Source organism: Hordeum vulgare, chromosome 3H, assembly GCF_904849725.1.
Source record: "Hordeum vulgare subsp. vulgare chromosome 3H, MorexV3_pseudomolecules_assembly, whole genome shotgun sequence".
Taxonomy (NCBI): domain Eukaryota; kingdom Viridiplantae; phylum Streptophyta; class Magnoliopsida; order Poales; family Poaceae; genus Hordeum; species Hordeum vulgare.
In genome coordinates this window covers 306,932,190-306,941,770 of record NC_058520.1, presented here as the reverse complement: position 1 = coordinate 306,941,770, position 9,581 = coordinate 306,932,190, and positions in this window count along the sequence as shown.

Genomic DNA, 9,581 nt, shown 5'->3' with positions numbered 1-9,581 from the left:
CTTCATCCTTGTCTTCATCTCCCACATCGGGGTTTTGCAGTGACGGAGGAAATGAGGCTTGATGAATTGAAGGATTTGGACCAGCTTCAATTTCCTCATCAATTGGCGTGGAAGCAGCAGAGCGAATATCTTCAATTTCTTCATCCCATTCATGGATGACGTGCTCAACACCAAATGGCACCATCACATAGGAGGGTGCAACATTTTTAGGGGTGGCATAAATTGGACTAGTGAAGGAAGTTTTCAGAGTCCTCAAGCGTTTTTCTTTTGAGGACTCTGAGCTCCTTGAGGCATTTCACTTCTTTGCTGCTTCCTTTTTAGCAGCCTTAGTATTCTTCACTTCCGTTGCGGAAGGAAGATTCACTTTATTCACTTGTGAATATTTTGGAGCTGGAGGGGAATTTTCTTCACGCGCGGCTGATGCAGTCGTCCTTGCTGGAACTTGTTCTTCAGGTGCATCTATTTCTTCAGCTACCCTGGCAGGTTCGTCAGTTGGAGGAATTTCATCAGCACAGTCGTCGGGATGCTCAACTATGTATTTCGCCTTAGGAGTTTTTGGTTGCGTCTTGTCAGCAATCTTCTTGTTGTGTTCAGTGATGACTTTGTTGGCAACATTGATGAACTAAATTTTGTGCCCTTCGAGTCAGCATCGAAGATACTGTATTCTTCAGTGAGGTTTTGATCTCAGTTTGAGCGTTGAGAAGTTGATCACGGGTCATAGTCAGAATGTTGTTATTTAGAAAGCTCTGTTTCCGAGTCTGAGCCTTTATCGCTTGCTTGGCCTTTTGCACCTTCCACTTTTCTTCATTGATGAAGGCTGGCAACATGTGGCTTGGTCGAGGTGAAGGTTCAAGTCATCAATTGGTGTTTGAGGATTATCATACCAAAGGTCGATGAAGTCCAATATCACCTCGGGGTCCATGATGAGGGGAATGGTGGTGCCTGTGGCTAGTGCGACCCTTTCTTGCTTGCTTCTCAGGATTGCTTCAAGTGTTTCATCATCAGTTTCATCTTCTTTCTCTAATGCAGAGGGGGCATTGAGGACTTTTCTAGGGCTGGGACTTTTTCCTGGCTGAGCGGTCATTTTCTTCTTTACATTAGCACTTGAAGAAGTATGCAGAGAGCCTGAAGTAGATGGTCGTGAGGGAATTGTGGTGGTCGTCAGATTTAGTAGCGGTGAAGACTGTGTGACAACGGTTGAGGACTTTGCTGCCACCATAGTAGCTGTCTGAGGATTTTGCAGTGAAATTTGGGTTGTGGTGGACTTTGGTTTGGAAACAGACTTCTTCCGAATGGTTCTCTTTGGAGCAGTCTCAGTGCCACAAGCCTCAATAGCTGAGGAGGAGGCATCAGCAGTTGCAGCAGCAGATTCCTCATTGAATCTCTTCTCGGCTTGGTGTGCAACTTTGTGCAGTTTGGGCTTGTGCTTGGCATATTCTTCAGGAAATGCTTGAATGGTTGCAAGACTTGTTGGATCAGCAACCTATTGAGTGCCTAGAGGAGCCCTTTTGCATGGAGGCTTGAGGGAAAATGTCTTCATGTATTTGGGAGTCACATACGTGTACTCCCTGAAAGTGCATGCTATGCCCCTAATCGTCTTTTGGTGTTAATGACAACACATACATAGGAAACTAATCCTATTTGTTGAATGTATCTCAGGATGGCAAGTACTTTAGTAGATTGAGAATTATGTGCCAAAGGTTGTCTGAAAAGATTGGGGATTTATATTTCAAGAAGGCTCGGGCTTAAGAAAAGATGATGTAGACTAGTCTTTTGAGTTTACTGATATTGAGTATAGGGATCCCGCACTATTAAGAGGGGATCACAGGTTTTGCGATGAACTTGCTCATACCACATCATTACTATCATACCCAATACCACATACTCTCCACTCTGTTCTCATTTCAAAATAGGTCTATTGCCTCGGACATCCGGCTCCCTCCGGACGTCCGAGGGCCGGACGACCGGCAGGCTTCGGAAATCCGCAGCCCTTCACCAGAAGTTTGTGAGGCATATAACTCGGAAATCCGGCTCCCTCCGGACATCCGAGGACCGGACGTCCGTCCAAGCCCCGGAAATCCGGAAGCCTGCACCAGTAGAAGTTGAGTGCTATAACTCGGAAATCCGGCTCCCTCCGGACGTCCGAGCGCCGAACGTCCGACCCCCGTCGGAAATCCGGAACCTACCACCAGAAGAAGTTGAGTTGTATAACTCGAATTTCCGGTCCTCTCTGGACGTCCGGTCGCTGTTTAATTCAAACAAGTTACAGTCGTGTCTACAGGCCTCGGACGACCGACCCGTGTCGGACGTCCGACCCCTCGCGGATGCCCGGACTTCCGGCAACTGTCGGACGTCCGGACCCTGTGTGACTTAAAGCACCTCCAACGGCTGGATTTCACTCCCCACTATATATACTCTTCTCCCACCTCGTGAAAGGGTGTTCAACACAGCTAGAATACACCCAAGAACACCTTTCCTCTCACTCACTCTTGTCTACACCAAATCCTAGATCCCAAGAGCATTTGTGAGTCCCTTTGAGTGTTGTTCCAATCAAAAGATAGATCGTCTCCCTCTCCTCCTTCCCACCAAAGTGATTTGTGATTTGAGCAAGTTTTGAGCAATCCCCATGATCTTGTTACTCTTGGAGGTTGGAGACTCCTAGGCGGTAGGAGTCTTCGGAGAGGAATCAAACCATTGTGATATCCCCCGGAAAGTTTGTGAAGGTTTGGAAGCCACCTCAAGGCTTACCACTAGTGGTTGAGAAACGCCTTCGTGGAGTTATCTCAAAGGGAGAATAGGGTGAGCCTTCGTGGCGTTGGTGTGCCTTCGTGGTAACATCCCCCCTCTAACGGTGACGTAGCTTCCCTCCAAGGAAGTGAACATCGGGATACATCCTTGTCTCTCTCGGAGTTTCGGTTATTCCTAACCCTAACTCTCTACTTGTGTTAATCCTTATTACATACTTGTATTTGATTATTGTTTACCGCTTGTCTTACTTCACTCTAAATAGGTTACTCTTTGTCATAGCAATTATTAGCTTACACTCATATTCCGCACTTTTGCCTAAAATTGCTAAGTAATTATTAAAATTTGGATTCGTACCTATTCACCCCCCTCTAGGTCCATCTCGATCCTTTTCAATTGGTATCAGAGCCTCGTGCTCTATTTGTGTGGCTTAACCGCCCTAGAGCGAGATGGATGTGGATCCAGCTACGGTAGCTCTAGTGCAGAGGGACGGGACTTCCTCGGAAGTCAAGTCTTTCACCTCTGAGGACCTGGAACGGGCCCTTGCCAAGCAAAAAGAGGAGCATGATGATTCTCTTGAGGCCATGGTCCAAATGAGACTAGCATCACTAACCACGGGGACAACCACGTCCCCGATGGCCTCAGGGCCCCACGTGCACGGTACTTCATTTGGCCAACCACCTCCGGAGAGGAACCAAACCAGTGTTCCATGGCTTTATGCTAGATCTCAAATTGAGAAACCTAAGTACAATCCTGGAGGAAAACCTCCCTTGGTTGATGACAATTCCGATTTTGCTTTCTGGAGAGTTGGTATGCAGGATCATCTTAGGTACGCCAATGATGCGATGTTGGACATCCTCGAGCATGGGTACAATCCTGTAGATCCAAGGTGCCTCACGCCCAGAGAAACTTATGACAAGCATCTCAATGACACTGCGATCATGTGCATAAGAAAAGGAATGAATGACAGGCAACGAAGACCATACATTCACATCACAAGTGCCAAGGAACTGTGGGATAGCATCATAAGGACCAAGACCGGTACCTCCACTCTTCGGCTCGCTCAATATGAAATTGCCAAGGGGCAATTACAGAATTTCTGTATGGAAAAGGGTGAATCTCCCAAGAAACTACTAGAATGTCTCATGACTCTCGCCGCAGATATTGAGTCATGTGACTGTGACAAGACGCAAGATGGCTTCAATCTGACCAAGAGATTTCTTGTGGACAAGTTACTTCACACTCTTGCTCCGTATCACCATCAAATGGTATGGGCCATGAGGCAGCATCATGGGTTCAAAGAAATGACTCCGGATGACATCATATCCACCTTCCAAATATTTGAAGAGTCAAAGGCAAATGCAACAAAGCACCTAGCCGTGCATGGCACTTCAACATCAAAGATCAATCTTGCTTTGAAAGCCAATCATGAATGTGACGAAGAAGAAAGTGAAGAAGAAGAGGGTGATGATGACTGCGAAGATGGTGATGATGTTGACTCTAATGAAAGCCCATCTTATGAGGACATTGCTCTCTTTGTAAAGAAGTTCAGTGCAAGAAAGTTCAAGGGAAGATTCCCAAAGAAGAAGGTAAGGAAATGCTATAACTGTGAGGAAACCAACCACTTCTCCAATGACTGCCTTACGAGAAGAGAGAAGACAAACCAAGGTTTCCAAAGACCTTTGTAAAGAAGAAGTTGCCAAACCCTATGAACTCCAAGTTCAAGAGGACAGATGGAAGAGAAATGGTTGCACAAGAAGAACCAGATCCAGAAGATGTTGCTGGAGTTGCCGGAGTAGCTCAGGATACACAAAGCACCTTGAGGCTAGTCAACAGAAGTGGTGATGTTGTTCACTACAACTATATGAAGGACTACAAGGGCAATGCTCACAAGTGTTTGATGGCAAAGACTGCCATGGGAGATGAGGAAGACCAAAGCTCCCATGATAAGGTTAAGGTAACTCCACGGTTAAACTCTTTCAGTCTAGCTTCTACTCCTTCTGATGAGTATCTTGATGCGGAAGATCACTATGAGGATAATGACTTAGATCATCCCATGTTTGCTAAAATAAACAAATTTATGTGCTCTCTTAAAGGAAATAAGCTCACTATGTTTCGCATACTTATGGAAATGGTGAGTAAGCACACCAATACCATCAAGGAACTCGAAACCCTCGTCATTGAGGAGAAGGAAAGAAATGAACTCCTTGAGCAGAAAGTCCTGTATGAGGAAGCACAAAATGATGCACTATGTTCAAAAGTAGGTGAAAACCTTGATAAACATGCTAATGATCTTGCCTCCTTGAAAAAGGCTAAATCTGTGTGCAAAGAATTACTAAATGATAAAGACCGACTTGTGAACTCTCATGCTTCCCTTTCTAAGGATTGTGAGAGTCTATCCTTGTCTCTCAAAGACAAGGAAGAGAAACTCACTGTTCTTACGAAGAGTTTTGAGGCACTTAAAGTCACTTATCTTGACACTCTAGCTAAGGCCTACTCCTCACCTATTATCAATGTTGATACTTGTACTACTAACTCTAGTAGTGAACTGACATCTATCCTTGAGGAAAACTGTTCGTTAAAGGCACAGGTAGACAGAGGTCTCATGACATGTGCACAAGGACAAAAGACTCTCAATGAGATCTTAAGTCGACACAATGGAGGTTTCGCCAAGGAAGGGCTTGGGTTCAACACAAGCACTGCCAAGAAAAGTGCATCTCCTCTCAAGTGTACCACTCCGCTTAAGGAAATATTTGTACGAGAGGGACACACGGAGAAAGGTAAGGTTGTGAGTGGATCGGCCACTAGGGGTTCGTCTACTCACAACAAGACAACCGAATTCATGCCTCCATCCTATGTACTACGCAAATCAAAGGAAGGAGAGGTCTATGCTAAATTCGTTGGTCCCCGTAATGCATTTCGATTCTATGCTATTTGGGTCCCTAAGATTCTTGTAACTAATGTGAAAGGCCCCATGAAAAAATGGGTACCTCAAACCAAGTCTTAATTCGTTACAGGCTCTTTTCTCTGGAGGAGCCAAATGGGTGATCGACAGTGGATGCACCAATCATATGACCGGAGATAGTAACTTGCTCTATGACTTCATGCAAGCCATTCGACCATACATGAGCATTGTATTTGGTGGAGGGTCGAAAGGGAAGGTAATTGGGTTGGGCAAGGTGGCAATCACTAATGACATGTCTATTGCAAATGTCATGCTTGTCCAATCTCTTCAATATCATTTACTTTCAGTTTGCCAATTGGCTTCCGTCGGTTATGACACATTATTTGGACTAACGGATGTGAAAGTCTTTAAGAGAGATACTCTTGAAGCGGCCTTTGTTGGAGAGTTGTATGGAAACCTTTACACGGTTGATTTCTCGAAATAGAGCACCTTCCATACAACTTGTCTAATGGCCAAGGCCGACATGGGATGGCTGTGGCATCGCCGGCTCGCCCATGTTGGCATGAAAAATCTTCAAAATCTCTTAAATGGCAATCACATCCTTGGACTAACAAATGTATCTTTTAAGAAAGATCGTGTGTGCAGTGCATGCATAGCTGGGAAACAACACCAATCAAGACATCCACCCAAGAACATTGTATCCACTTCGAGGCCGTTAGAGCTCCTTCATGTGGATCTGTTTGGGCCTCCTTCATGGGCAAGTCTTGGAGGGAAAAAGTATGTCCTAGTCATTGTTGATGATTACTCAAGATATACATGGGTGTTCTTTCTCAAGTCCAAGGACGAGACGAAGATCACTTTCATTGACTTTGCCAAACAAGCCCAGCGGAAGTTTGACAAGGACATCAAGGCAGTAAGAAGTGATAATGGTTCTGAGTTCAAGAACTACACCCTAGAAGAATTTCTTAGTGATGAGGGAATTGAACATCAGTACTCCGAACCTTACACACCTCAACAAAATGGTGTGGCAGAGAGGAAGAACCGGACACTTGTGGAAATAACAAGGTCCATGTTAGACGAATACAAGTCACCACATAGTTTTTGGGCTGAGGCCATCAACACAGCATGTCATGCATCAAACCGGCTCTTCCTCCGATCAATATTGGAGAAGACTCCATATGAGCTCCTAACTGGGAACAAGCCCAATGTTAAGTACTTTCGTGTGTTTGGATGCACATGTTTCATCCTCAACAAACGAGAACGGTTAGGAAAATTTCAATCCAAAACAACTGAAGGGATTTTTGTTGGCTATGGGTCAAACTCTCACGCCTATAGAGTCTACAACAAATCCACTGGATGTGTTATAGAAACCTGTGATGTGACGTTTGATGAATTTAATCGCTCCCATGGGGAGCAAGTTGATCTAGATGATGCAGGTGAAGAAGACTCCCCACAAGATATCTTAAACATGGGTGTAGGTGCACTTCTTCCCATGGAACAAAGACCCCATGATGATGATGAAGATGATGAGAGTATCTCTCATCCTCAAGACAGTTCACTGCCCGTACCTCCACAAGATATTAGCACACACATCATGCCAGTTGTTGAGGATCAAGTGGGAGAACATGTCTCTCACCCTGATGACACTCAAGAACAAGTTGATCTTCAAGAGGTAGACCAAAGTATGGGTATGTTTGATGATGAACCTCAACAAGTGCAACGCGAAGAGGAATATCTTCCGCCGCACATAAATGATCCATATGTTGAGGACGTTGATGATGGAAACCAAGTCGAACCTCGTGAAACCTTGACCTCCATCATGCCACGTGTGGCCGGTCGTGTTGATATTGATCAAATCCTCACAGGAGTGTCGGAAGGTAGAGTGACTCGTAAACAATTAACAAACTTTTGTGCTCACTTTTCATTTGTCTCTAGTACCGTGCCACACAGGGTTCATGATGCATTGTGTGACAATGACTGGCTACTTGCTATGCAAGAGGAGCTAAACAGTTTTACACGCAACGAAGTATGGTCATTGGTAGAACGACCAAGTGAGGAAGATAATGTCATTGGAACTAAATGGATTTTCAAGAACAAGGAAGATGAGAACGGGAATGTCCTACGCAACAAGGCAAGGTTAGTAGCACAGGGGTACTCCCAAGTTGAAGGTTTGGACTTTGGTGAAACTTCCGCCCCTGTTGCTCGTCTTGAGTCCATTCGCATTTTATTGGCCTATGCTGCTTTCAGTGGTTTTAGTTTGCATCAAATGGATGTGAAAAGTGCTTTTCTTAACGGTCCTCTACAAGAAGAGGTATATGTATCACAACCACCTGGGTTTGTTGACCCTCATCACAAAGACCATGTATATAAACTTCACAAGGCTCTGTATGGTCTTAAACAAGCACCCCGTGCTTGGTACGATCATCTTAAGAAGTTCCTACTCGATGATGGCTTTGTGGTGGGGGTGATCGATCCCACTATTTTTACTAAGAGGGAAAACGGTGATTTGATCTTATGCCAAATCTATGTAGATGACATCATTTTTGGTTCTCCTAACATCCATTTGTGCAAGAAGTTTGCAGCCTCCATGACCAAGACCTTTGAGATGTCACTCAACACGGACTTGAAGTTCTTTCTTGCTTTTCAAATACAACAATCTCAAGAAGGGATTTTCTTGTCTCAAACTAAGTACCTCAAGGAGATTCTTGAAAAAATTGATATGACAAATGCTAAACCAATGAAGACACCCATGGCCACCGATGTAGTTCTAAATGAAGACACAAACGGTATTCCTTTTGACCCATCTACTTACCGCTCCATGATTGGTTCGGTGCTTTATCTTTGCGCATCTAGACCGGACATCATGTTAAGTGTAGGTATTTGTGATAGATTTCAAGCTTCCCCTAGGGAAAGCCATCACACGGCGGTTAAGCATATTCTTAGATACCTTGTTCACACCCCAAAGTTAGGCTTATGGTACCCTAAGGATGCAAAGTTTGATCTTATTGGGTATTCCGATGCGGATTGGGCCAGTGATAAAGTGGGAAGGAAATCCACTTCCGGTGCATGTCAGTTTCTTGGACGCTCCTTGGTAAGTTGGTCCTCGAAGAAGCAGAACTGTGTTTCTCTCTCCACGGCCGAGGCCGAATATATTGCAGCCGCAAGCTGTGCAACCAAACTGCTATGGATGAGGCAAACACTAAAGGATTATGGTATCACGTATCGACACGTTCCTCTTCTCTGTGATAATGAAAGTGCCATAAAGATCTCCAAGAACCCCATTGATCACCCTCGCACAAAACATATTGATATTAGGTATCATTTCTTGAGAGACCATGTGCAAAAGGGTGACTTTGATATTACCCATGCGGGTACCGACATGCAGTTAGCCGACATTTTCACCAAGCCACTTAGCGTAGCTAGGTTCTGTCAACTTCGGCGTAAACTTGGTATCTTGGAGCTTGACAACATCTCTTGAAACCTTGCACACATACACACACACATTATGTTTGTGTCTTGATGTGGGCATGTATTTAGGGGGAGTGAGTCTTAATTTTCTGTTTTTAAGCTTACAAAGTACGCATAAATCAATACATACATGTAATGCTTGTAGGAAACTATGTTCGTATTTTTTTGTGTGTGCGAAACCATGCAAGTCATCATCTCATCATCAAAACAAAAAATCCAGAATCAGTCTCTGCCTCCTCCTTCTCGGACGTCCGACAGGTCTCGGACGTCCGGCGGCAAAATCCCTTCCGGTCGTCCGACCAGTGCCGGTCGTCCGACGCCACAATCACCTCCGGACGTTCGACGCCCGTCGGACGTCCGACGCCTCGGGCCTATATATATAGCTGGGCACGGGGGCTGGGCTCTTGCCCTAAACCTCAGCGCCCCCTTTCCCTACCACAGCCGCCGCCGCCAGCTCGAGGAG